This window comes from Lepus europaeus, unplaced genomic scaffold, assembly GCF_033115175.1.
Source record: "Lepus europaeus isolate LE1 unplaced genomic scaffold, mLepTim1.pri SCAFFOLD_486, whole genome shotgun sequence".
Taxonomy (NCBI): Eukaryota; Metazoa; Chordata; class Mammalia; order Lagomorpha; family Leporidae; genus Lepus; species Lepus europaeus.
In genome coordinates, this window is record NW_026909361.1 from 22,904 (window position 1) to 50,242 (window position 27,339).

A 27,339-nucleotide genomic window follows, 5' to 3' on the forward strand; every position below is an offset into this window, starting at 1 on the left:
ACACAGTTGAGACTGGTAAAATGACACACAGCTTGAATAAATCATAAAATACTATGTTTCGGTGAGGTAAAGCCACTTCAAATGTGACAGTAAATCCAACAGACTCAAAGACTGAAATATTTAAATTCACAAAAGTAAACATTTTAACACATAATGCATCATAAGGAATTTTATTTTGCACCTGCTTTGACCTTTATTTGCGAAAACCAGAAGCTTACAGCATCAAAAGGGTACACAGGCGGGTGCTGGAGGCTGGGTGGCGCAGGAGGCCGCTCTACGTGGCGGCAGGCTGCTCCGACTTCCCGGCTTCCGGGTGCTGAACTGGGTGCGGGCCTCAAAGGTGACTAGAATGGCGATCTCCGCGACTGCGTGGCCGGCTTGGGCAGCGGCGCTTCCACGGTGAGCGCACCCTCAGGGGACCGGGAGGAGACCAGGAGACAAGCGTGGGGTCCACGCTGGGGGAAGCGTGTACTTCCGGGTGGAACAGCGGGAGAGGTAGCCGTGCTCCTGTCGCTCTTCATGTTTGCCCGTGATCTCCACCACGCTGTCCTCGGTCTTGACCTTCAGCTCCCAGGGGTGAAGTGGTTCTCGTCCAGGGACACGCGCCAGCGGTCGGCCCTGTGCCGGATCTCTGAGACACCGCTGCTGAGCTGCTGGCTGAGCGCAGGGCTGTGAGCGGGCGCGGCCATGGCGAGGGTCTCCGTGGAGGGCAGGGGCGGCAAGAAGCCCGGTCCACCGCTGGCACCAAACCACTGCACCCACTCCTCGGGCAGTCGCAGCAGCCCAAGGCCACAGGCCACCCTGTGTGCCCTTTTGATACTTTTAAGCTTCTGGTTTTCGCAAATAAAGTTCAAAGCAGCTGAAAAAAAAAAACTTAAATACTTATAAGATATGAATCATACAGTTTCTCTTACTCTATTACATAAGAAACTGCTACAAATCAATATAAAAATCTAAAAACCAAACAGAAGAAATGGACAAGAATATGTATATACATCAAATACATCTTTAGACAAACATCTTTAGATTTATGAACAGAAGGTCAATCTCACTTGCAGAAATAAAAGACCAAAAAATTTAGCAATCATCATTTTTACTTGTCATATTGGTAAATTTCCTCAAAGTCTGAAAAGATCACGTTGGCAGGGCTTGCTGGAGAAACAAACCATTGTAAGCAAACCCAGCAAACTGGGGTAGCCAGTTCCAATGATCACATCTACAAAAGGCAGTATGACGTTATGCATCAGAATTATGAATGCCTATGCTCTTTAACTCAGCAGTTTTAGTTCTAGTAATTTAATCTGGAGGTGTACTTCACCTCTGTGAATGGGCATATATCAATGGTATCTATTACAGCATGTATTGTTCTAAAAATAAAAGATTGAATTGATCAGCTGGTTAAAAACTTAAACATCTTATGATAGACCATGAGTTTCCAAGAAAAATGAGAAAGCACTTCAGGCAATGATACTCTGAGGGCATGAGCACCATGTATTATAACTTTTGGAAATTTTATTGCCTTTTAATTACATAAATAAAGAAAGTACAAGCCACAATAAAATTATTACATGATACTATAAAAAGCAAGCTTGTACTTTTTTTTTTGACAGGCAGAGTGGACAGTGAGAGAGAGAGACAGAGAAAGGTCTTCCTTTGCCGTTGGTTCACCCCCAATGGCCACTGTGGCAAGCGCACTGTGCTGATGCGAAGCCAGGAGCCAAGTGCTTCTCCTGGTCTCGCATGCAGGTGCAGGGCCCAAAGACTTGGGCCATCCCCCACTGCACTCCCTGGCCACAGCAGAGAGCTGGCCTGGAAGAGAAGCAACCGGGACAGAATCTGGAGCCCCGACCAAGACTAGAACCCAGGGTGCCGGTGCCGCAGATGGAGGATTAGCCTATTGAGCTGTGGCGCCGGCCTTGTACATTTGAAAGAAATAGAACAAAATTCTTAAAGATGAAATATAGTCAATTAAATAGAAAATTACTAAATAGATTAAATAGGACAGTGCACAGAGCCGAATAGATAATTGGGGCAGTACAAGATGCATCTGAAGAAATTATATAGAATATGCCAAAGATAAAGAGAAGTAAATATAAACAAATTGTTCAGGGACCTGAAGTAAATAACAAGAAATCTGAAGTTAATCTTATTGGAGATGCATAAGGAGACACTAGGCAGCAGTGGCTGAGGTGACAACTGAGAATGATCTAGAATTGATGGATGTAGGATTATCACATTCAGAGAGCACAAATTAGCTCAAGTAGGGATGCAAAAATAATCCACACTTAGGCACATTGTGGTGAAACCTCAGAACACCAAAAACTTAAAATAAAAGCAGTGTCAACAACAAATAGATAGAGGACAGAAATCACCCTTATGTACATCAGCTGACACCACTTGGGGTCTTTCCTCATCAAGGACTGTAGCCAGAGGACCATGAGTTGGCATCTTCACATGTTAAGGGTACAATTCCAGAATTGCACACATGGAAATTAGGATTCTATAGATGAAATTTATCTTTCATATAATTATACAAAAGCAACATTGAATTGCATTGTTTAGGACAAAGAAAATTGCAGTGCCATGTTCCAATAACCTAATACTTTATCTGTTCTCCCTCAGTGATATTTTGGGTTGTTTCTATTTTGAAAAAAATGGTAGTTTCAAGTAATTCTACAATTATGAATAAGCTATGAACCTTCCAGTTAGATCTGCAAGTAGACTCAGACCTCTACTTCTCTGCATACACCTAGGAGTCTCATGAAGTAAGCCTATGTTTAATGTTACTAGAAAATGCCAAAGAGTTTTTCTGTTAATGCTAATAGACTAAGAATAACAGGATCTCTACATTTAGGAATAGGAAGGGAAATATAACATCCAGCCCTATGCATCATGTGCAGTAGTGAAGCATGGGAAATATGAGGCACTCGAAAGCACTTTATGTGAGAAGAGTATTAAAAGATCTGTTCATCTGGTACTAATGTTTCTTGAAATCTATGAATAATATTTACATAGCATGCACTTTACATGAGCTTTTTGAAAGCCTCCCATTTTCCCTTCAAAGGAAAGACACAGACAAAAATGACCAATATCAGAATTTTTATATAATATTGCCTCAAGAAGCTTTACAAAAAGAATAATATATGATACAAAGATTAGAAATTATAAAAAGTATATTATTTGCAGATTAATATACAAATAAGGTTAATATACAAAACAATTATATGCCTATACAACAAACAATCAGCTAGAAAATGCAATTTAATATAATCCCACTTACAATAACAATAAGAACTATGAGGTACCTCATAAGAAATTTATGAGAAAATCTTTTTGGAAAATGTCATTACAAACCATTTCAGTAGGACATAAAAGATGGAAACGAATGGAGAAATTTGGTACATTCATGGGGAAAATATAGCAATTAATCTATACTCAATAAATTTAATGTAATTCTAATTAGAATCCCACAAACATTTCTGAAAGATGTTGATAAGCTCATTAAAATTGCAAAACCAAGCAGGACACTATGTATAAGGAGAGAGATCAAGGTCTTACAGACCCCTGTTCCAGTATCATTACAGATATTAGGGCCATGTGGTGTAGTGGGGGGTTACAGAAATCTTTCCTGAGACAGAATAGGATGCTCAGAAAGAGCCCAGGCACATACAGGGACTTGGTACATGACAAAGAGGCTATTAAACTTTCAGTGGGGACTGCCAAAAATATATTTTACTTAAAACTAAGCCTCAAGATATAACTTAAAATTTTCAGGAAATATGCGGTTAATCTATCATTAATTGATACCATTAGGAAGTATTCAAACAAAACTGAATACGATACATACTTCAAAGGTATCAATTTTGGCCCTTAAAATAATTAAAACAAATTTTTTGTGACAATGGGGAAAATCAATTTGGATAATACTGCTAGTGTTTCAGGTGTAATAACAATATTATGTTGGAGAGCGGCAAGATAGCGGAATAGGAAGGGAGCACACTGATAGTCTGGGAAGAGACAGTTTAATAAAAGTGAAGATACTGCAGGTTCAAGGAGGAGTAGGGGAAGAAACAGCAGGGGATACTCTTGCGGAACTAGTGATTCACAGTGGACCTGTGTGGAGAGTGTGGGGGCCCAAGTTCGGGACATCAGTGGCAGACTCAACACACCAGCGCTGGAATGTGAGGTAGGACGAACCTCAATAGCCCGAGATACCCGCAAGCAAGCAGAAAGAGGAGACTAGAGGGAAGGAGGCTTGAAACTCCATGGGGAAAAGTTCAGCAGGCTAAGTAGAAGAGAGAGAGAGAAAAAAAAAAGTGACCGATAGGGACATGAGTTTCTCTCTCTCCGCTCACCCCTAAAAGGCAAGCAAGACAAAGAGCAGGCGTCATTTTGGACATATGTCATAAGCAGGGCGACCTCATGTCTACAGCGGCCCTGAGCCTAGCAGAAAAACCTGATCTGGGGGGGAGGGGGTTAAATAACAGGAGATTAGGATCTAACTTGGCAACCCAGTTGGAGACTGCAGGAAAATTAGAGCCCACACTGAGGGCAGCAGAGATTCCCCCTGTTGTCCTTGGGAAAGATCTTCCAATCTCTGGCTCCTGTGGGTATATCATTCACCTGCTAACTACCTCCAATTACATTCAGCTGTGTGGAATTACTTCCCTTTTGAACAAAAAACCAAAACAAAAAAGAATGAAAAATAGAGAGATTTACCATGCCTAACCTGAGAGTGTCACCTTTGGCACACCCTCAACCCTGAGGAACCAAACAGAGCTCTCAGGCCACACTCATCTCAAGCCTCCAAGGCTCCACTGAAAGCAGATAGTCCACTTAATATAGAGCCATAGTGTAACAAGAAAAAACACCACAGTGAAGAAACCAAATATCTCCAACATGTCAAACAACAAACACAAAAACCGAGGTAACAAGAACAAGGAAAATACGATGATGCCCCCAAATGAAAAAGACACCCCAATGCAGGATTATGAAGATGATGAGATAGAAGAAATGCAAGAAGGAGATCTCAAAAAATTGATAAGAACATTAAGAAGTTCTCAAAAACAAATTCTTGAACTACAGAAATCCTTAATGGACAAGATAGAAAATCTCTCTCATGAAAATGAAATATTAAGGAGGAATCAAAATGAAATGAAACAACTAGTAGAACAGGAAACTGAGATAGTGACAAGAAACCATAATGAAATGAACAACTCAATAGATCAAATGACAAACACATTAGAGAGCCTTAAAAACAGAATGGGTGAAGCAGAAGAGAGAATATCGGACTTAGAAGACAGAGAACAGGAAAGGAAACAATCAAATCAAAGAAAAGAAGAAGAAATCAGAAATCTAATAAATACTCTCAGGAATCTACAGGATACTATGTAAAAACCAAACATTTGGGTCCTAGGAGTTCCTGAAGGCATGGAGAGTGAGAAAGGATAAGAAGGCCTTTTTAGTGAGATACTAGCAGAAAATTTCCCAGGGTTGGAGAAGGACAGAGACATCCTAGTGCAGGAAGCTCAGAGAACCCCTAATAAACATGATCAAAAGAGATCCTCACCACGACACGTCATGATCAAACTCACCACAGTGAAACATAAAGAAAAGATCCTAAAATGTGCAAGAGAGAAATGGCAGATTAGTCTCAGAGGATCTCCAATTAGACTCACAGCTGACTTCTCATCAGAAACCCTACAAGCTAGAAGGGAATGGCGAGACATAGCCCAGGTACTAAGAGAGAAAAACTGCCAGCCCAGAATATTATATCCTGCAAAGCTCTCATTTGTGAATGAAGGTGAAATAAAGACCTTTCACAACAAACAGAAATTGAAAGAATTTGTTGCCACTCATTCTGCCCTGCAAAAGATGCTTAAAGATGTGTTACACACAGAAACACAGAAACACGGTCACCAATATGAAAGAAGGTAAAGGAAGGAAACCTCACAGCAAAAGATCGCAGGAATCTCAAACCAGATATTAGAAAAAATCTTTGGCAAATGACAGGGCAAAGTTACTCCTTCTCAATAGTCACATTGAATGTTAATGGCTTGAACTGTCCAGTTAAAAGACACCGATTGGCTGATTGGGTTAAGGAACAAAACCCATTTTTTTGCTACTTACAAGAAACTCATATTTCCAACAATGATGCATACAGACTGAAAGTGAAAGGCTGGAAAAATATATACCATGCCAACAGAAATGAAAAAAAGAGCAGGCGTAGCCATCTTAATATCGGACAACATAAACTTTACCACAAAAACTGTCAGGAGAGACAAAGAGGGGCACTATTTAATGAATAAGGGATCCATTCAACAGGAAGATATAATGATTATCAATGTATATGCACCTAATTACAGGGCACCAGTATATTTAAAAGACTCATTAAGGGACTTAAAGGGAGACTTAGACCCCAATACAATAGTTCTGGGGGACTTCAATACTCCACTCTCAGAGATAGACAGATCAACAGGACAGAAGATCAACAAGGAGACAGCAGATTTAAATAACACTATAGCCCAAATGGATCTAACAGATATCTACAGAACATTTCATCCTACATCTAAAGACTTTACATTCTTCTCAGCAGTACATGGAACCTTCTCTTGGATTGACCACATACTAGGCCATAAAGCAAGTCTCAGCAAATTCAAAAGAATTAGAATCATACCATGCAGCTTCTCAGACCACAAAGGAATGAAGTTGGAAATTAGCAACTTAGGAATCCCTAGAGCATGTGCAAACACGTGGAGATTGAACAACATGCTCCTTAATGAACAATGGGTCATAGAAGAAATTAAAAGAGAAATCAAAAATTTTCTGGAAGTAATTGAGGATAAAAGTACAACACACCAAAACCTCTGGGATACAACAAAAGCAGTGTTAAGAGGAAAGTTAATATCAATAGGTGCCTACATCAAGAAATTGGAAAGGCACCAAATAGATGAGCTTTCAAGTCATCTCAAGGATCTAGAAAATCTGCAGCAAACCAAACCCAAACCCAATAGGAGAAGAGAAATAAGTAAAATCAAAGAAGCAATCAACAGGATTGAATAAAAAAAATTACAAAAAAATCAGCCAAACGAGGAGCTGGTTTTTTGAAAAAATAAACAAAATTGACACCCCATTGGCCCAACTATCTAAAAAAAGAAGAGAAAAGACCCAAATCAATAGGATCAGAGATGAAAATGGAAACGTAACAACAGACACCACAGAAATAAAAAGAATCATCAGAAATTACTACAAGGACTTGTATGCCGGCAAACAGGGAAATCTATCAGAAATAGACAGATTCTTGGACACATACAACCTACCTAAATTGAGCCAGGAAGACATAAAAAACCTAAACAGACCCATAACTGAAACAGAAATTGAAACAGTAATAAAGGCCCTCCCAACAAATAAAAGCCCAGGACCAGATGGATTCACTGCTGAGTTCTACCAGACATTTAGAGAAGAACTAACTCCAATTCTTCTCAAACTATTCAAAACAATCAAAAAAGAGGGAAGCCTCTCAAATTGTTTCTATGAAGCCAGCATCACCTTAATACCTAAGCCATAAAAAGATGCAGCATTGAAAGAGAATTACAGACCAATATCCCTGATGAACATAGATGCAAAAATCCTCAATAAAATTCTGGCCAATAGAATGCAACAACACATCAGAAAGATCATCCACCCAGACCAAGTGGGATTTATCCTTGGTATGCATATATATATATATATATATATATATATATATATATATATATATATATATATATATAGAGAGAGAGAGAGAGAGAGAGAGAGAGAGAGAGAGAGAGAGAGTCAGGCTTCAGATCAGCAGGGTTACCTTGGAACATTTCAGCTGAGGATTGATCAGAACATGCACAGAAGGAAACAAGCTGATGACTGGGACAAAATCATCTAAGGAATCACAGGGAACAGGTAACATACCAGAGTTTAGATATGTACATAAAGCCTGTTCTCTCTAACCAGGGTAGACTCTTTCGATTTGTGGCATAGATGATTTTAAGAAAATAATTGCCTTATAAAGGTAAAAATTCATAAGGTACTGGTGACCTGGAACCACCTAAGAGGGAATAAAACTAACTTTTGAAATGAAGCAACTCAGTTTAAGTGACTTCAGTGATTTCCAAAACAAATCTGAGGAATATAAAAATATCTTCCTTAAATATTTGGATAGCAGCACACACAAAAATGATCATAGCTACAGACTTTGCACAATGTAACTCAAAATGAATCATATCCTTAAATAAAAAATGCAAAACAATAAAACATCTACATGGAAATAAATAGATGATTTGGGGTGTGATAATTAAATTTCACAATATCTAAGCAAAAAATTAAAAGTGTATAAGTAACATATTTAATGCTTTTGAATGACTGTTGATGTGAAAATATATTTTACAACTAAAAAAGATATGTCATTAGTTAGATAAAAGACTGTATGTAAAATATGATCATTAAAACAAAACTATAAAAAGCACCCCAATTGAAAAGGAATAAAGATCCAAGAAGGCATACTATATTACATCTATAAATGATTATAAACACTTGGAAAAATACTAACCATTATATCTCATCAGAAAATTGTAAAAGAAAACCACGCTGATGTCACTACATACATATTACATATATGAAAAATTTAGTCATTGACAACAGTTGACAAGAAACAATCATATTCACTGCTGGTGGAAATGCAATATGGCGAAGCAACTGAAGACTTCAGTTAGACAATTTCTACTACTTTAAGTTGTCTTTTATTTAGAATATTCATTTGAAATGCAAGGAGACACACAAAGAGAGATGGCAAGATTCTCCAACTGCTAGTTCCAATCCAATGCCCAAATATCTAAGGCTGGGCTAGACCAAACCCAGGAGCAGGAAACTCAATCAAGAGCTCCCATATTGGTGGCAAGGACCCAACTCCATGAACCATTACCTGCTGCCTACCAGTGCACTAAAATGAAAGATGAATCAAAAGTGGAGCCAGAGCTTTAACACCAGAACTCTGAGTATGAGAGGGTCCAAAAATGTCTTCATCAATGTGCCAAAAGCCTACCCTGCAGGCTAGCAGTTTCCTAGGTAGATTTTAGAGTCTTTAAGAGGATCAAGGAATTATGTAGCTAGGGATTTACTCAGATGTTTGAAAACTGGCATGCAACCTCTCATTACTTTATTTCTACCAAGAATAGAAAGTTATCAATATGTTGCAATAGGTGCATATAAAATAATATCTGAGATACCCATACAACATAATTCTGCTCAAGAATAAAGGAAATGGCTACCATGTCACATACATTCTGATGGAACTATTAATGTATACCTCCAGTTGAAAAGCTGAAACTAAAAAGATGGGAAAGATTTAAGAGAAAAGTTTCTATGAGGTATGGGAGAAAGATGTATACAGTGAATTGTTAAAGAATTGATTTTACACTATAAGATAATATAATGTGGATACATTGCCACATGTGCTTTTCCAAATATATAGGACTTTGAAGTTTATGAGTTAAAGAAAAATAATGTAGAACATCAGGCAATTCAGAAACTGTATGCAGAAGGTGATGGAGGAACCTAAACTATGTTCTAAATTCTAAAACCTCACTTAAGGAGACATTAATGGTGCTAATTTAGGTAATTAGGAAAGTGAACAGAGTGGCCCATGTTGTGGCATAGCAGGTAAAACAAGCACCTGCAATACTAGCATCCCATTTGGGCTCAGTTTCTTGTTCCAGATGATTCACTTCTGATCTAGCTCTCTGTTGATGGACTGAGAAAAGCAGTGGAATATGAAGGAAATGTTTATAACCTTCCATCCATGTGGGAGACTGGGATGAATCCCTGGCTCCTGGGGTCAGTGTGGCCCAGTCCTGGCCCCTGAAATCATCTGGGCAGTGAACTAGCAGATGGAAGATATCTTTCTGTGTGTCTATCTCTATCTCTCTGTCTCTCTTTCTCTCTCATTGTCTCTCTCTCTCCCGTTCTCTGTTTCTCTCTCCCTCTCTCTCTCATTTTCAAATAAATACATCATTACAGAAAAAACAAATGGATTGGAGTCTCTCAGTCTCAGACAACAGCACTGTGGTTTAGGTAAGGAAGAATTTTCCAACACAGGAGCAGCTTCAGGATTTTGAGATGGTTAACAATATATTCCAAGGTGGAATAACTACATGGAATGAGATAGAATTGTTACTATTGGAGTGGGACTCTATAATTCAGCAAGGGAACCCCCAGAAAAATGCATGGAGTGAAGGATCAGTGTTGAAGTCATCATTATTAACTGATACACACAGTTGAATATAGGTGCATAATGCTACATCGAGACATGTTTGTAGAGAAATGAAATTATTACATTATGAACTACACATTTATTTAAAACCTTGTGATCAGACAATGGGCCTAATGCCAGATTTTACAGTGTATCAAAGAATAAATTCATATCTAGGGTTATACTATCGAAGCTTTAAAATCAAGGGCAAACTTAGAGTTCCATGAACATCCAGAAAGAGTTACCTGAATATAGTAAATGAACACAGTAGACCAACATCTCCATGAAGCTGTGCAAATGGAAGTTTCCAGGAAACCTACAAGATTTTTAGTTGATGACTTCACAATCAAAATGCTAGCCAAGCAATCCACAGTTTCATGGCTCTGGGTTGGCTTAGATTAAGATATTGCATATATACACTAGTAATAGATATAATATCAACAAAGTAAGGATTTAAAAGGACATGCAGTTATGAAAAACTCTTATTGCTGAGAGAAAAAGTTAATTATTGGAGGGAGAAATAATGAAAAATGTAGATATAGGAAAATTTGCTGAAACCAATAACAATTAAATCACAAACGAATATAAAATAAAATTTTTTCTAGAGTCTTAGCAACCAAATATCATGCCACCTATTACAAAGTTAAAGATGCCAAATGGCAAGTGCTGTAGTGCAGTGGATTTATTCATTGTTTGGGGTTTCCTCTTCCCATATTGGTGCCTGGCCTTAGTCCCATCTGTTCAGCACTACTGATGCACCTTACTGATAATGTACCTTGGAGGTACTAAGTACTTAGTTTCCTGCCATCCATATGAGAGACCCATGTGAAGTTCTGTTTACTAGCTTTGAACTGAGTACAAGTAGTTATGGAAATTATTTGGGCAAACAAGTGTATCATATACATTTCCCTCTCTCTGCTTTAATCACTCCTTTTTAAACTCTGCATTTAAAATTTTTATTCATATTTTATGTTATGACAGATCAGGAAAACCATTTGCTATTTGTCTTTTTGGTACTGTCTTATTTCAATAAGTATAAGGGATTCAAATTGCATCCATTTTGTTGGAAAAGACAAGATGTCATTATTTTTTATGTCCAAGTAATATTCCTCTGTGTGTATATTAAGAGAGTACAAAAATATAATGTGTATGAGTAAAACTGATATTTTGAGAATTTATTCTTGTTAATAGATTTGTCTCTACTGTTGTTGAACAATGTTTTTTTTTTACTGTCTGTTGAATTCTTTACTTAATGGAGGGTTAATGTAACTAGTATAATATAAACTAAAATGTTTCCTTGTAAAAATTAAAATAAAGAATAATAAATGAAGGAGGATCTATGGTGAGAATGTGGGCAGCAGGGAGGGGTAGGGTGAGAAGTATCACTATGCTCTTAAATAAAAGACATTTGTCCACCAATATAAATAAAAATAATAATAATCTAAAACAAGATCAGTAACATATTTTATTTTAAAAACTTAAGTTTCCATTATCTGTAACTATGCACACAGTTTCAAAATTAAAAGGTAAACAAAGTCTCAAAAAATCATCAACAAAATCTGCAAAATATGTTATCTGGACAGGGTAATTGACCTGGTCTTGCCTAAGTTTTATCTGAACAATTGCATCCATAAAATTTGTAAAGAGGGTTACATAATTTCAGGGAGGTTATGGCATATACAAGGAAAAAGCCAAAATAGATGTTTGGCAGCCTCACAGTACCAGGATTAGCTTAAACTAGATAGTCTGATACACAAAAGTGGTTACAGGGCCGGCACCGTGGCTCCCACAGGCTAATCCTCCACCTTGCGGCGCCGGCACACCGGGTTCTAGTCCCGGTTGGGGCACCGATCCTGTCCCGGTTGCCCCTCTTCCAGGCCAGCTCTCTGCTGTGGCTAGGGAGTGCAGTGGAGGATGGCCCAAGTGCTTGTGTCCTGCACCCCATGGGAGACCAGGAGAAGCACCTGGCTCCTGCCATCGGAACAGCGCGGTGCGCTGGCTGCAGCGCGCTACCGCGGCGGCCATTGGAGGGTGAACCAACGGCAAAAGGAAGACCTTTTTCTCTGTCTCTCTCCCTCACTGTCCACTCTGCCTGTCAAAAAAAAAAGTGGTTACAATTTCCTAGGCAGAAACAAAATGGTAAATAGATGTGAATGCTATTCTATATATCCTGTGATTACTGTGAAAAAATAAGTGGTTTATTACAAGCAACAGTCAAGTAACAAGCCAGTTTCAGAAAAAGTGCTGAAAAATAGCCAATAATAATTATATTAAAAGGGGAAAATAAACAAAACCTTTCTAGGTAACATAAATCAAGGATATGTTATGAAATCAAGGACATGTTATGAAATTTAAAAAGTTTGATAATTATTGGGGAGAAATTAATAATTTGGAGGAATTATAATTGTAAGAAAAGGATATATAACAGAAGTTAGTGTGAAATAGGCCAATAAAGCTACACAGAAAAAAATAAAAATTAAAAAAAAATTGAGCAAAACTAAACCAAAGATCTTGTGACATAACACAATGTTATTAAAGAAGAGTATATCTAGAACCATTCTGTTGAAACTTTCAAAAACCAGAGATAAATATAGATTCTCAAAAAACTCAGAAACAAAAATTTATTATGTGGAAAGAATGAACAGATGAGCCTTAGATTTCTCTGAAAAATTGTAATATTTTGATGGAGTTGATAAACTCATAATTAAAATAATCATCAGAATGGCTGTGCACTTACAATGTTATTACCAGCCTACAATGAAGTATTAAAAAGACATGTTGGTGTTAGCTATAAACTCAGATACAAAAATAAACTATAAATGTAGGTATTATATAATAAAATATATTGTGATTATTATGAGAAAAACTGATTTCCTGTGGTAAAATAATGACACATATAGTGAAAAAAATCAATTACAATTATGATAAAATATTAATAAATGTAAATAAAATAAACATCTGCTAGAATAAGATAACCACATTTAGAACTAATCTATTGGCAATCTCAAAAATGTCAAAATTAATCTCATAGTTTTATAAACATTCACAATTGCCAAGAAATATGACACCCTAAAGGGTGGTAATGACCACATTTACCTAAAATGCTTATGAAAACTGTACATGAATGTTCCCAGAACTTAAACAAAATTGTGCCAATTAACATCTTCATAATGAAAAATGAAGTATGATCGCCTGAGGTTCACATACTCAGATTTGCTTAGAAAGGATACTAACAATTTATGGAGATGACAGTTAGAAACCCAAACACAAAAATATTAAATGAGGAAGCAGATGTTATGAAACACTGGGTCATTTCACAGAATTAACAGAGCGATAATAGATATAAGGGAACTGGCTGGAAACTATATAACTACAATTACCTCATAAAGGAAAATGAAGCAAAAAGTTTCTATGAAATGTAAATCGAAGATCAAATCAGTTAGCATAATAATATTAAAGAAGCCAGTATCTGGATGTATTCTATTGAAACTTTCATACATTGATGCTAAACATAGAGTCTCAGAAAAATTCAGATAAGTTAAAAATGTATTATATAGAAAGTGTGAATTATCAAGCAGGCCTAAGATACCTCGAGAATACATGTACATGGTGGTTGTCAGAACAACATAAAGAAATTTGATGGAGTTCATGATCTCATAGTAAAAACTCAGTCAATTTGGTCACAGGTTTACAACTGACTTAGACTAGGGTGTGATGGTAATCTCAAAGACAAGATGAAAAATTAAAAATGGATATTTATGAAGTAAAATATATTGTGGTTAACTGAGAAGAAATGACTAACTCAGTGGAAGAAATAGACTGAAAAATAGACATAAGTATCGTGAGTGAAAAATAGACCAATGAAACTAATTTAAAAAGGGAAGTTAAGAACAACACTTACAACTACTTTAACCTTTAATTAAAGGAACATTTAGAATCCCATTACATCCATAAAAAGTAAGACACATATTTCCTAGAAATGGTGAATGATTACACAGGCAGTAACATACCCTAAGGTGGTTCTATAAAACTATGTGCTTGAATATTGCCATGACAAGTTACCAAATATTGAGTAAATTCAAGATGTAAAAGCCAAACCAGAAAGCATGAATTTTACAATGTAAATAATGGCTAAAACTGAGTTATTGAAAACTTAAATAGTTGATAAAGATGACAAGTATAAATCAAAGACAAAAAAGCAAAAGTGCTAAGATATTAAAAAATAAAATTCAAAATACTTTCATTACTGTAAGAAAAATGGATATATTTTAGAAACTATACTAATGTTATAGAAGATAGAAGAAAAGCTACCAAAAAAGGCCATTAAGTTACATTAAAAGAGGAAATTTTCCTGGAAACGTAAATTGAAGATGATATCAATTAGCAGAAATAAAGAAAATATGTCAGCATTCAAAAGGCAGCGGCAAATGTAGAGCTCCACAAAATTTAGAAAGGCTAAACGAAGTTATCTTGAAATGGTGCACGATTATATTTCCTTAGGATGGCTCTGCAAAAATGAAGAACTGAATAATTTTGTGATACACAAACATACACACACACATAGACACACATTTGAGGTTGCTGATTATTTCACAATTAAAAAGTTCACCACATTAACTTAAGAGGCTTCCATAACCTTGGCAGCTCATGACAAGAGCCTCGGGTGATTACTGACATCATAAATAAGAGTGTCAATTGTTAAATCAACAATAGGAGTCACTGTGCACCTGCTCCCCATGTAAAACCTCTGTCCTTAATGTGATGTACTATGCAAATTAATGGTAAACCTACTACTGAAACAGTACTCTATACTTTGTGTGTATAGGTTGGTACAGTCTGTTGAAATCTTTACATAGTATATACTAAGTTGATCTTCTGTATAAAGATAATTGAATATGAATCATGATGTGAATGGGATGGGAGAGGGAGTGGGAGATGGGATGGTTGTAGGTGGCAGGGGGAAGCTGCTATAACTCAAAAGTTGTACTTTGGAAATTTATATTTATTAAAGAAAAGTTTAAAAAAAAGTTCACCATAAATGATCACACTTACACAGGGCTATGATAGCTTTAGACTGTGAGATTCAAATATCCACAGCAGGTTATTATATATTTTAAGGAGGAAGCAAAAATAAATGTTTCAGATGTTGTAAAAATAAGTGTAATTACTGGGAGAAAGTAATGTAATTACTGGGAGAAGGAACAGTTAATTATGTAAGGGAAATATTAGACTAGGGACTTTGCCATTTCTGTGTCATCAAATTTAAAGTGAAAAAAAAACAAGCTTATATTTTGAAAATTTTACATTTCTTAGAATTTTGTTTCAGTTTACTTTATTTTATAAAACCTCAAACACAAAGGGCTAGAGAAACACTTGGCCCTTTAATACAGATCATTTACAAAGTACTGGTCTCACAATGGTGTAGAATGCAACATTAGAGAATGTAGGCACATGATACAGAGTATACAGTCTTCATCAGTTTAATTCAAGTGCATCCTTAAGTGTTAGTTCCATAACTTTTCTAATTATACCCAAATTTCATTTCTCATGGGACATGCAGATATGCATGTTACTCATTGAATTTTTAAGTTTTTGTTTGTATTTGCTTAATGTATCAGTCTGTATTCTGCAGAAGAATTTGCATCAGCAAATAAATATCCTTTACTTAGTTTATGATAGATGTTAATCACATCCACCAAATATCTACACAGCAACATCAGCAGCAGTGTTTGGCCAAACTACTCAACACAAAGCCTAGCTAAGTTGATAGCTAGTGGTAAAAATTACAGTAGACCCCATATCAGTACTGAATCCACAAATATCTCCTTAAAACAAATATAAGCTCCAACTAAAGAAAATAACAATCTCCTACTTTCACATAAAATTATACAACTTTCTTTCTTAGAACAAAATTCAAAAACATTTTCCCTAGAAGAGGATGCATGGCCTTTGTGCAATAGCCTGTGATTTCCTTGATAACCTGTACCTTAAAATTCTAGGATTTTCTTCCACAGCAAAGAGAAACTGAAAGAAAATGTGAGTACACACACAGTCCTAGAAAATATGCTCAAACATGTAATGCACACAAACACAGAAGCAGGAACATTTCTGGAAAATTATATAATTACCAAGCAACAAATAAATGAAATCCAATGTACATAAACAGAACTATTTACATAAACATGGCAGGGCAAAGTCAGTACTTAACAATAGTAACACTGAATGTACATGATCTCAACTCCCCAGTAAAAAGACACAGAATGGCTGAATGCATTTAAAGAGAAAGCCCATCTATATGCTGCCTACAAGTAACACATCTTACCAACAAATATGCTTGCAGACTGAAAGTGAAAACATGGCAAAAGATAATCCATGCCAACAAAAACCAAAAAAAAAATAGCTAGTGTGGCCATCCTAATATTGGACAAAATATACCCTAACACAAAATCCATCAAGAGAAACAAAGAAGGACACTAAATAATGACCAAAGGATCAATTTAACAGAAAGATGTGACCATTATGAATGCATATGCACCCAACCACAGAGCACCTGCCTATTTAAAAGAAATATTAAAGGACTTAAAGGATGATATAGATCCAAATACAATAGTGGACTTCAATACCCCACTCTCAGTAATGAACAGATCAACAAAACAGAAAATCAGTAAGGAAACAGAGTTAATCGACACTATTGACCAAATAGACCTAGCAGATATCTACAGAACTTTTCATCATATAGTTGCAGAATACACATTTTTTCAGCATTGCATGGAACTTTCTCTAGGATTGACCACATACTAGGCCATAAAGTAAGTCTCAGAAAATTTAAAAAATCAAAATCATGGCATGCATCTTCTTGGACCACAATGAAATGAAACAGGAAATCATAAATGCAGGAATCTCTAGAACATATGCAAATGAATGGAGACTATAAACATGTTCCTGAATGAACAGTGGGCCATAGAAGAAATCACAAGAGAAATAAAAAAAATTCTGGAAATAAATGAAGATGACAATACAGCACACCAAATTCCTGGCTAATCGAATTCAACAACACTTCAGGAAGATCATTCACTAAGACCAAGTGGGATTTATCACTGGTATGCAGGGAATGTTCAGCATTCACAAATCAAGCAATGTGATATATCACAATAACAAGTTGAAGAACAAAAACCATATGATGAGCTCCATAGGTGCAGAGAAAGCATTTGATAAAATACAACACCCTTTCATGATGAGAACTCTAAGCAAATGCGGTCTAGAAGGAACATTACTCAACATAATTAAGGCAATTCATGACAAACCCACAGCCAGCATCCTATTGAATGGGGAAAAACTGGAAGCATTCCCACTGAGATCTAGAACCAGACAAGGCTGCCCACTCTCTCCATTGCCATCCAATATAGTCCTAGAAGATTTAGCCAGAGGCATCAGGCAAAAAAAAAAAAAAAGAAAAGAAAAGAAATCAAAGGGATTCAGATCGGTGAGGATAAAGTCAAACTATCATTATTAGCAGATGCTATGATTTTATATATATAAGGGAAACAAAAGACTCCACTAAGAGACTACTGGAACTCATAAAAGAGCTTGATAAAGTAGCAGGATATAAAATCAACATGCAAAAAACAACAGCCTTTGTATACACAGACAATGAGAATGTAGACACTGTCTTTAGCTCCTAATGTCCTCACTATTATTAGATGCACAGTGCATTAGCAACTGGAATCATGGCTACTAAAAGAGAAATAATGATATATTTATGTTGCAGAAGTCTTAGTGCATTAGTGAGTCATAAATATCTACTTCTGATAGTACAAGTAGGAAGGTTGTACATTGTTATAGGAAAGGATGTTTGAATGTACCCATTTATTATTCAAAGATTATGACAAATTGATTACCTAACTTTTCCCAAAACAGTAAAGAAGGCAAGATCCTGAGAAGGTATCAACATGGCTGACCATTAGTGTAACCTGGCTCAAAACCTAGGAAAAAATATTTGTAGCAGTGAAATTTTGGTTCTGTTGCCTACTTTTATCTTGATCTCAATAAAGAACTTGGCTTCAATGCAGAGGTGTCATGTCACCATATTTAGTATGTATGTTATAATTTTATATTGTAGTATTATTTTTAAATACTTCCATCTTCATCTCAACTAATATGTATAGTTTAGAGTCATTTACTTTCTTATTTAGCATCTTTCATTGCTGGTAAATTTTGAGTTGACACAAAAATTGTGTATAAGAGCATGGCCATAAATTGTCACTATTCAGGATAGATTTAATGGGCCAAAAAGTTCCAATAATAACTCCTGAGGAACTCTGATGGTTCAAAAACATTTAGAAATAATATAGGAGAGAGGGCTATTAAATTCTTATTTACATAATAGACTCTAATAGGGCTATGCTGAGTCCTGTTAGTGATACATAGTTGTGATGAGAGATAATTGATTAAATTGCAGGAAATGGGTTATGTTCTTAAGAATACAAAGGGCAAAGTTCTGTCCTTGAGCTAAATTCTGGGTTTTGGGAAATGTTTCTTGTCAATTATCGCATCAAAATGAAACATGAATTATTAGACACAGATGTGAATCAGTAAAATACAAGCTGTTGTTTTGAATTTTATGTAAGTGTGCCATTTACCTTTATTTTAGAATTGTATAAAAGGGACCCTGGAAGAATATCATAAAATTAATTCAGATAATTGAGGAAATACACTTAGTTTTGTATGTGGTACCAAGAACAAAATGCAATCTGTATTTCTGGAGTTCACTTCCCCAGAGAAGGGGCTAACACATAAGTGCAACTTCTTTGACAGTCTCTTACCTTAGGGGTTTTATTTATGAAGGACAATTATTTTAAAGTACAACTAGATGAAACTAAACAATTTTCATGACTATATTAAAGGGAAAGTAATACTCGTGCCAGTATAATGCTTTAAAAATGGAGGGTAGTAAGATTCAACATAAACAGCATGGAAGAGATAGTTGAGGACATCTTTGATTGTTGGAGGAGACATCAATATGAGTGATGAGATTTAGACATTCTTTCATTAAATAACCTGACAGTGCTATATAGGGACTATCTGGTTTACCACTTGCAGTAGGTTATTCTTTCCTTGATGTGTTCTCTCAGTAGATGATAATCAGCATGCCTATAGAAAACAACTCCTTTTTATTAAAATATTAATAAAAACATCTCTTGTAAACTTATTTTGAAAGTGTTCAAAATTTTTGAGTTGTCTTATCTAAAAACTCCATGTATATATACTTTCCTATTGTGCCAAGTATTTCATTCTCAACAAAGTACTTCTGTCCAACTTCTTAGTGGCACCATTTATTATAACCTTCTGTGTATGCAATGAGATTTCAAACAGTTTGCAGAATGGAAACTTGAAAATGATTGTTTTTCTGTATAAGATTATGAAAAATTGTATATGATGGGTCTTATAAGGTGAATGAAAAAAAAGTATTACACACAATGTACACATGGATTTCTTTTTAATAGAAAATTTTTATTTAATAAATATAAATTTCACAGATACAACTTTTGGATTGTAGTGGTTCTTTCCCCCCATACCCACCCTCCCACTCCTAAACCATCCTACCTCTTACTCCTTCTCCCATCCCATTCTTCATTAAGATTTATTTTTCATTATCTTTATATACAGAATATCAACTCTAAACTAAATAAAGATTTCAACAGTCTGCACCCACACAGATACACATAGAATAGTTTGAAGACTATTTTTTTAATATGACAGATAGAGTTATATACAGTGAGAGAGAGACAGAGAGAAAGTCTTCCTTCCATTGGTTCACTCCCCTAATGGCTGCTATGGCTAGTGCTGTGCTGATCAGAAGCCAGGATCCAGGTGCTTCTTCCTGGTCTCTTATGTAGGTGCAGGTGCTCAAGCACTTGGGCCATCCTCCACTGCCCTCCTAGGCCACAGCAGAGAACTGGACTGGAAGAGGAGCCACTGGGACCAGAACCTGGCACCCATATGGGAGGATTAACCAAGTGAGTCACAGAGCCAACCCCTTAAAGACTAATTTTACCTTTAATTCTCATAGTACAACTCATTAAGGACAGAGGTCCTTCATGGGGAACAAGTGCATAGTGACTCCTGTTGTTGATTTAACAGGTGCACATGGATTTCAAAAACATTTTGCACTGAAATGAACTTATTTTTTAATTTAATGTTTTCATGAAAATTTTAAAAATATGCTTTTACAGAAACTACAGATTTTTGTTCAACATATCTAAATATTTTCAGTAGATTTTGGTTTGATTACTTTTCTCACTTACACACTGAGTTATCTCTTCATAATCATATATTAAAATATATAAAGGAAATTTAAAAGTGAATATGAAGACAAGATTGAGATACCAGTGATCATGTCAAATACTCGCACATTTGTGGAGAAATATATACTTTTACTCTTGGTAGAAATGCTAATTACTACAATAACACTGGAAGACAGTGGAAGTTCCTTCAAAAAACAAATATACAAACTTATCACATCAAGCAACTATCAATCTCACTCCTTGATATACAGCCAAATATGTTGAAAACACACATTCAAACAAAAATGCACAGGGGTGTCTATAGTAACAGATTGTTTGACCGCATGCTTCAGCTTTGTGCAGTCCCAGTGGTTACAGACATCTGTGGAGAGAACCAACAGATTGAAGATCTCAGTTCATCTCTCTCTCTCTGTCTCTCTCTGTGTGTCTCTCTCTGTCTCTCTCTCACTCTCTCTCTAATAAATAAAAAAAAAAAACCTAAAGAATCTCAGGGTTGACCTGGTGTCAGATGTCTGTGTATATGTAGCTTTCACTCAACAATTAAATCATTAAACTCACTCACGTTTCTCCTTTAACGTTAAATAAGTAATTAATAAGCACATTGATACTAACAAGTGGAAATCCACAGGATGAGAACCCAAGAAACACAAACCTATACACAATCATATATGTCAAACAAATAGATGTGAGAGAGGATGGACTGGACATATCATAGAAATAATAATGAACAAGTTAACAGCACACGATGTATCTGTTATCTTGATGGTTCTCTCTAGTTCTGAGATAGTATGTAATGGACATAGCAGAGATTTCAGGCTAAATAAAAACTAGGTAATAACAAGCTTTACCTTTAATTTTTATTCACATGTGAGGGCATCATTTATGCTATACTATTGGTATCACAACTTCTGATGTATTTTTTCTTATCAGTTTATGCTGCACAGTTTATGCTGTACAAGTCCATAGGTTAATGTTCATACAAAAACCTAGAAACATGTGCTGGCGCTAGCAATCTGGCAGACCAGGTACAGCTGCTGCCTGTGAGAAAATCTGCCAGCAGATAGAGATACTGAAGAAAAATTGAACTGAAATATTAGAAATGAAGAATTTAATATACCCCCAAAAATTAGTGGGAATCCATAGCAAGAGACTTGTTCAAGCCATAGGAAGAAAAGTTTAGCTATAAGACAAATCCATAGAAATATAAAAAAAGAACATGTAAAAAAAACCTGTAAATAATGTTTGAGACTTATGGGATACTATTAAACAACCAAAAATCTATGTCTGAGGAGTTCCTGAAGATATGGAATGAGATAATTCATTAGGAGGTCTATTCAGTAAAATAACAGCAGGAAAATTCATTACCTTTTGGAGGAAGATAGGGCAACCAACTACAGGAAGCACATAGAACTCTTGAAAGCAATGATCAGAAAATATCTTTAACACAACACATTGTATTCAAATTTTCAAAAGTAAAACATAAGTAAAAGATCTTAAAATCTGCACCAGAAACACTAGATTACTTTCAAGTTATCTCCAATTAGATTGACAACTGATATTTCCTCAGAAAACATAAAGGCTTGGCGAGAATATAGAGACACACAGTCCAAATATTTAAAAAAGCTGTCAGCCCAGAATATATACTCTGCAATGCCCTCACTTATGAATGTGATATAGGAAGCCAGATATGATTAAATTAATTATGTTCATGAGCTGGGAAACTATGTCCCCCACCCCTGCATGATCTCATGCCATCACCTGATCTTACCTGTATATGCTCACTGTGTATCCACTTCCATTTTGGAAGCAGATAAAGGTGTGGAGCAACCTGAGCTTTCCCTTTGTCCTGCACCTCTGTGTGGGTGGCCTTCTAACAGCACACATTGTTCCATGTGATTCTGCCCTGTGGATTTCTCCCACATGGTTCCCAGCCTGTTCTCTTCCTGATATGGACTCAGTTCATACTTCTAAAATTCAGTTTCCCTGAAGTAGAACCTCCTTCACTTTCCTGTGTATTTCTCTCACTAAATAAATGCTAAAACTTACCATGTTGCCTGTTTTATTCAAGTTGATATTCAGAAGTCTTTCTGAATTAATGGCAAGGACCATTGAGACATTAATATTAAAATAATTAATAAAGGTCACCCATATTAGATGGTGACCACAGGATGTACCATTTATTAATATTGGTTCAATCCATTAAAGACCAGCAGAAGGCCACCCACACAGAGGTGCAGGACAAAGGGAAAGCTCAGGTTGCTCCACACCTTTATCTGCTTCCAAAATGGAAGTGGATACACAGTGAGCATATACAGGTAAGATCAGGTGATGGCATGAGATCATGCAGGGGGTGGGGGGCATAGTTTCCCAGCTCATGAACCTAATTAAAGACCAGCAACATGGTAAAAGATTTCAAATAACTTTCCACAACTTCTAACCTTTGAGAATCTTTCTGCACCCCACTTTCCTCCTGCCTCAGTGTTTGGAGGTGCCTTAGAATTAGAGAATGTGTAGTCACACGGTGTAGTGGAATGAGAAGGCCATGCCAAGGTGGCCACTGGCAAGCGAGCGTCAGTTAGTCAGGAATGGCTTTGAAACTGCCTGGCTACAGGCTGTGATTGGATGGCTCTGGAAACTGCCTGGCGACAGGCTGTGATTGGATGGATTTGAAACTGCCTGGTGACAGGCTGTGATTGGATGGCTGTGGAAACTGCCTGGCAACAGGCTGTGATTGGTTGGGGTATGGACCGCCCCTTGACCAGATTGGCTGGTCTTGGCTATATAAGCTGTTGTACCAACTGTAATAAACGAGTCTGCAGGCTGCTCGCCTCAAGCCTGCTCTCACCGGACTCCCGGGGTCTGTGTGTTGACTCCGAGCCTCTTGCCCCCACCACGCTGCTCTTCTCAGAAACGAACCCACTGCAACATTGTAGAGAAATCAACAACAACATCTGGCGCCCCAACGTGACTGAGAAAGAAACAGCGTGTCGGACTCGGCGAGGTCCCCCCTGGATTTCGGCAAGAGGGCCCCTCGGTGTTTGGTGTGCTGTTCGGTTCTGTGAGGGTGAGCACAGAACCCCCTCCTACGCCCCTTTCCTTGTCCTTGTCCTTGGTCTAAGTGACCCCAGGTTAGCACACACCGCCCTGAAGCGTACGTCGCTTCTCGGCTCCTCCTTTTACTTTCGGTTCGCCCGGCGAATTCACATAAGGGACTGATCATCCTAGAATTCGGAACCAAGTCATCTTCCCTCACTCGAGAGAGGTGACACTCCGGAGACACCGTGTGGGCATACGGCCTTGACCTAACGAATCAAGGAAGTCCCCCACTAAGCACAGGACATATGTACGATCTGATACACCACTATCTGTTTGTCTAGCATAGGGAAACCTCCTACAAAATGCCATCCACAGTTGAGGTGCTAGGAATTTGCTTTGTTACAGTAGCAGTGCTGTATGTGTCTTTCCTCTGGCTAGAGTTGGCATACCGTGCCGCTCTTAAGCGCTCAGACATGGGAAAGATACCCCCCTCTCAGAATCCTGTGCAGATTATCAAAGATAGTGAATCTTTGAGTGACAGGAGCCTGACACTCCAGGTCCCTGTCTCACAGACAATGGTTGATGACTTAGGGAGAGAGAACTCCAACAGTGAAAAAAACAACGTAGCAAACAAGGTAGCAATGCCTAGTCAGCTACCCCCCACATACCCGTGGGATGAACTAAGAGGACCTCTATGCAATAACTCATGCAATGTCATCCCATCTGCACCCAGTGAGGATCCCCACATTTGTGGCAGTCCTCGGGCACCCCAAGCTCTCAGCGCAGCCGCTAGATCCCATGCCATCAGCATGTTTGCTGCTAATGTCGAAGTGTACGCAAAATTCAGGCCCTGGATTCCAACACCTGTAAAAAGGCTTCTATTAACCAAGGGTCGAGGATATGCCTGTGTCTTTCCAGAGAATGCGGAACAGCCCATTTGGGTACCAGCCAGAAACATCAAGCCTGCAACTGACAGCCAACCAGAACCAGCTGAACAAGACCAAGACTCCACCTTGTTAGCAGACGCACCTGCCCTATCATCCTACCCTGAGAAACGGCCCAAAGCCATATCTGTTACTGTTGTGTACCCCACTAGCTCTGGTCAGCCACTCCAATGGCCCACAGCCTGTGTGCGGTCATGCCATTCCTGATAACCATTATTCCTCATTCCTACCCCTATCTGAGCAAGCAATCCTGTGGTCTCTCGATTTGAGCGTTGGTTAGTCAATGACGGGTAAGATCCCCTGGGGGACAACCTAAGACAGGCACAGCTGCGTATGGAGACCACATGGAAACGGGGTCAACAATGGTATGGCCAAAAATCACACCTCCCGTTGCTCAAAAAATAAATGAAAAGGGGGAAATGTAGTGGAATGAGAAGGCCATGCCAAGGTGGCCACTGGCAAGCGAGCGTCAGTTAGTCAGGAATGGCTTTGAAACTGCCTGGCTACAGGCTGTGATTGGATGGCTCTGGAAACTGCCTGGCGACAGGCTGTGATTGGATGGATTTGAAACTGCCTGGTGACAGGCTGTGATTGGATGGCTGTGGAAACTGCCTGGCAACAGGCTGTGATTGGTTGGGGTATGGACCGCCCCTTGACCAGATTGGCTGGTCTTGGCTATATAAGCTGTTGTACCAACTGTAATAAACGAGTCTGCAGGCTGCTCGCCTCAAGCCTGCTCTCACCGGACTCCCGGGGTTTGTGTGTTGACTCCGAGCCTCTTGCCCCCACCATGCTGCTCTTCTCAGAAACGAACCCACTGCAACATTGTAGAGAATTCAACGGCTACAACATGGTGCACCTGGCCATGGCCAGGTGGGTCTGCCACACCTCATCCACTGCTTGGGGGGCAGTTTCCTACTCTGGTTTGGGCATGAGACCCCCACTGCTGCTTTGCCTGTGCTCAGCCCCTCCAGCTGCTGCCAGTATGCTCCTGAGGGGGGCAGGGGCTGACATGGAGGAGATGGGATGGGGAGTTGCCACTCCAACTGCACCTGTGGCCCCCACTCAGGCCTCTGTCACTGCTGGCCCTCTTGCTCTTTCACCCCTTGCATCTCACCAATGTGGATCTCCTGCTTCCACTGCAGCAGCTGCCCCACATGGAGCTACCCCTGCCCTAGTTTCAGCCAGCCCTGCCCTACCCCACCAGCCTGAGCAGCAGCTGCCACCACCCACAGCTCCAGTTGGCCTTTGCCTGTTTTTATTCAAGGTGACCCACAGTTTAGCCCCTTTAGCAAAGGAGCAGAATGTTTGCTTCAGGCAGCAGCAGTTTTACAAACAATGGGACTCAGGTGGCTTTCTTGGTTTCTCTTGTCACTTGTGGCTTTTGGGAAATGCAAGGATCACTTTTACTTCTTGCTGTTTCTCATTTTGATAACTGTGAGAATGTGATGTTAACATTAATGAAATTTGGACAAAAAGATGAAAGATTTTCACAGAGGGCCAATTTGTGAGGACTTACCAACATATTAAAGTTTCCAAGTTACTTGTGATATGTTTTAAGGACAATTTACATACGTTTTAAGTTTAAAAATTTTTAAAAAAAACTTTTTATGGAAGTTTTTATAGGATACCAAAAATTCTGGCTTGCCTCAGGATCTTTGATTTTCAAATAGTCATGCTTTCAATTGGTAATTTCTGGCTGGGAGCAGGTGGTATCACCTGGTAACCTGGTCAAGAAGATGGAGCATTAGACATCTTGGAGGCTCCATTCCTTGCTGGAGAGTGGACTTTTGCTCCAAGACAGAGGCCTCCATCAGAAACATGTAGTTGCCAAGATGGCAGCCCCCGTGAAGGACATGAGGTCACCAAGATGCTGGCCCCCATGGGAACTTTTGCCCTTACTGGAAGATGGGTAACAGACTCCATCCCAAGATAGCAGCCCCCATCACCTGCCACATGTCACATACCTGATTAATAGATTGACTTTTTATTATTTGTTTTTTAGCATGGCTTGTTATTTTGGCTATAAACACTGGTTTCTTTAACTTTTTGTTTTCACTTCACTCTGCAGTTTTAATGCCTTTTTTTTAATTTTAGGTTTCTTTTTTAGCTGCACACTGCTCAGCTTTAATACTCATTTATTATTTTAATTGGAATACGCTTTGTGTGAGGTTTGACAATGAAGTCCATTTTAAAACAAGGTGAGATTTCTCATCTGAGAGTGTTTCATAAGTTAATGACATTCTGCTCCTTAAAGTATTATTTGTGGGAAAAAGTCATCTTAAGTGGAGAGGAAGTAATTTTACTGTTATTAATTAAATTGTGTCCTCCCAAAGTTCCATAATTTGAAGTCCCAATCCCAGGACCTCAGAATGTGGCCTTATTTGAAATAAATACTTTGCAGAGGTAATCATGAAAAAACAAGGCCATTAGGAGAGTATTATGAACCAGAATGACTGGCATCTTTGTTAAAAGTAAAAGTATGGATGCATACAAAAGTAAAGGCAACCCCTAGGCTGTCAGGGAGATGCGGATCCAGTCCACTCCCAGCCTTCAGCTGAACTCACCCTGTTGATACCTCCATCTCAGATGTCAAGGCTCCACACTCTAAGACATTAATTTCTGTGTTTTAAGCCACTCGCTGTATGGAATTTTGTGATGAGATCCTTACTAAATATATCAAAAGTATACTCAACGTTTGGATGAGTATGGTAGCATTTGGCTAATTTCAGTGTGTTGACTTATCTTTTCCAATTGCTCCCATGAAATTTTAGGC

At 38.0% G+C, this 27,339-nt stretch overlaps 1 pseudogene; it reads right to left on the bottom strand.

Moving 5' to 3' along the window:
- Positions 1-274: 274 nt before the first annotated feature.
- Positions 275-25,355, bottom strand: LOC133755445 (heat shock protein beta-1-like; annotated as a pseudogene).
- Between the last annotated feature and the right edge of the window lie 1,984 nt (positions 25,356-27,339).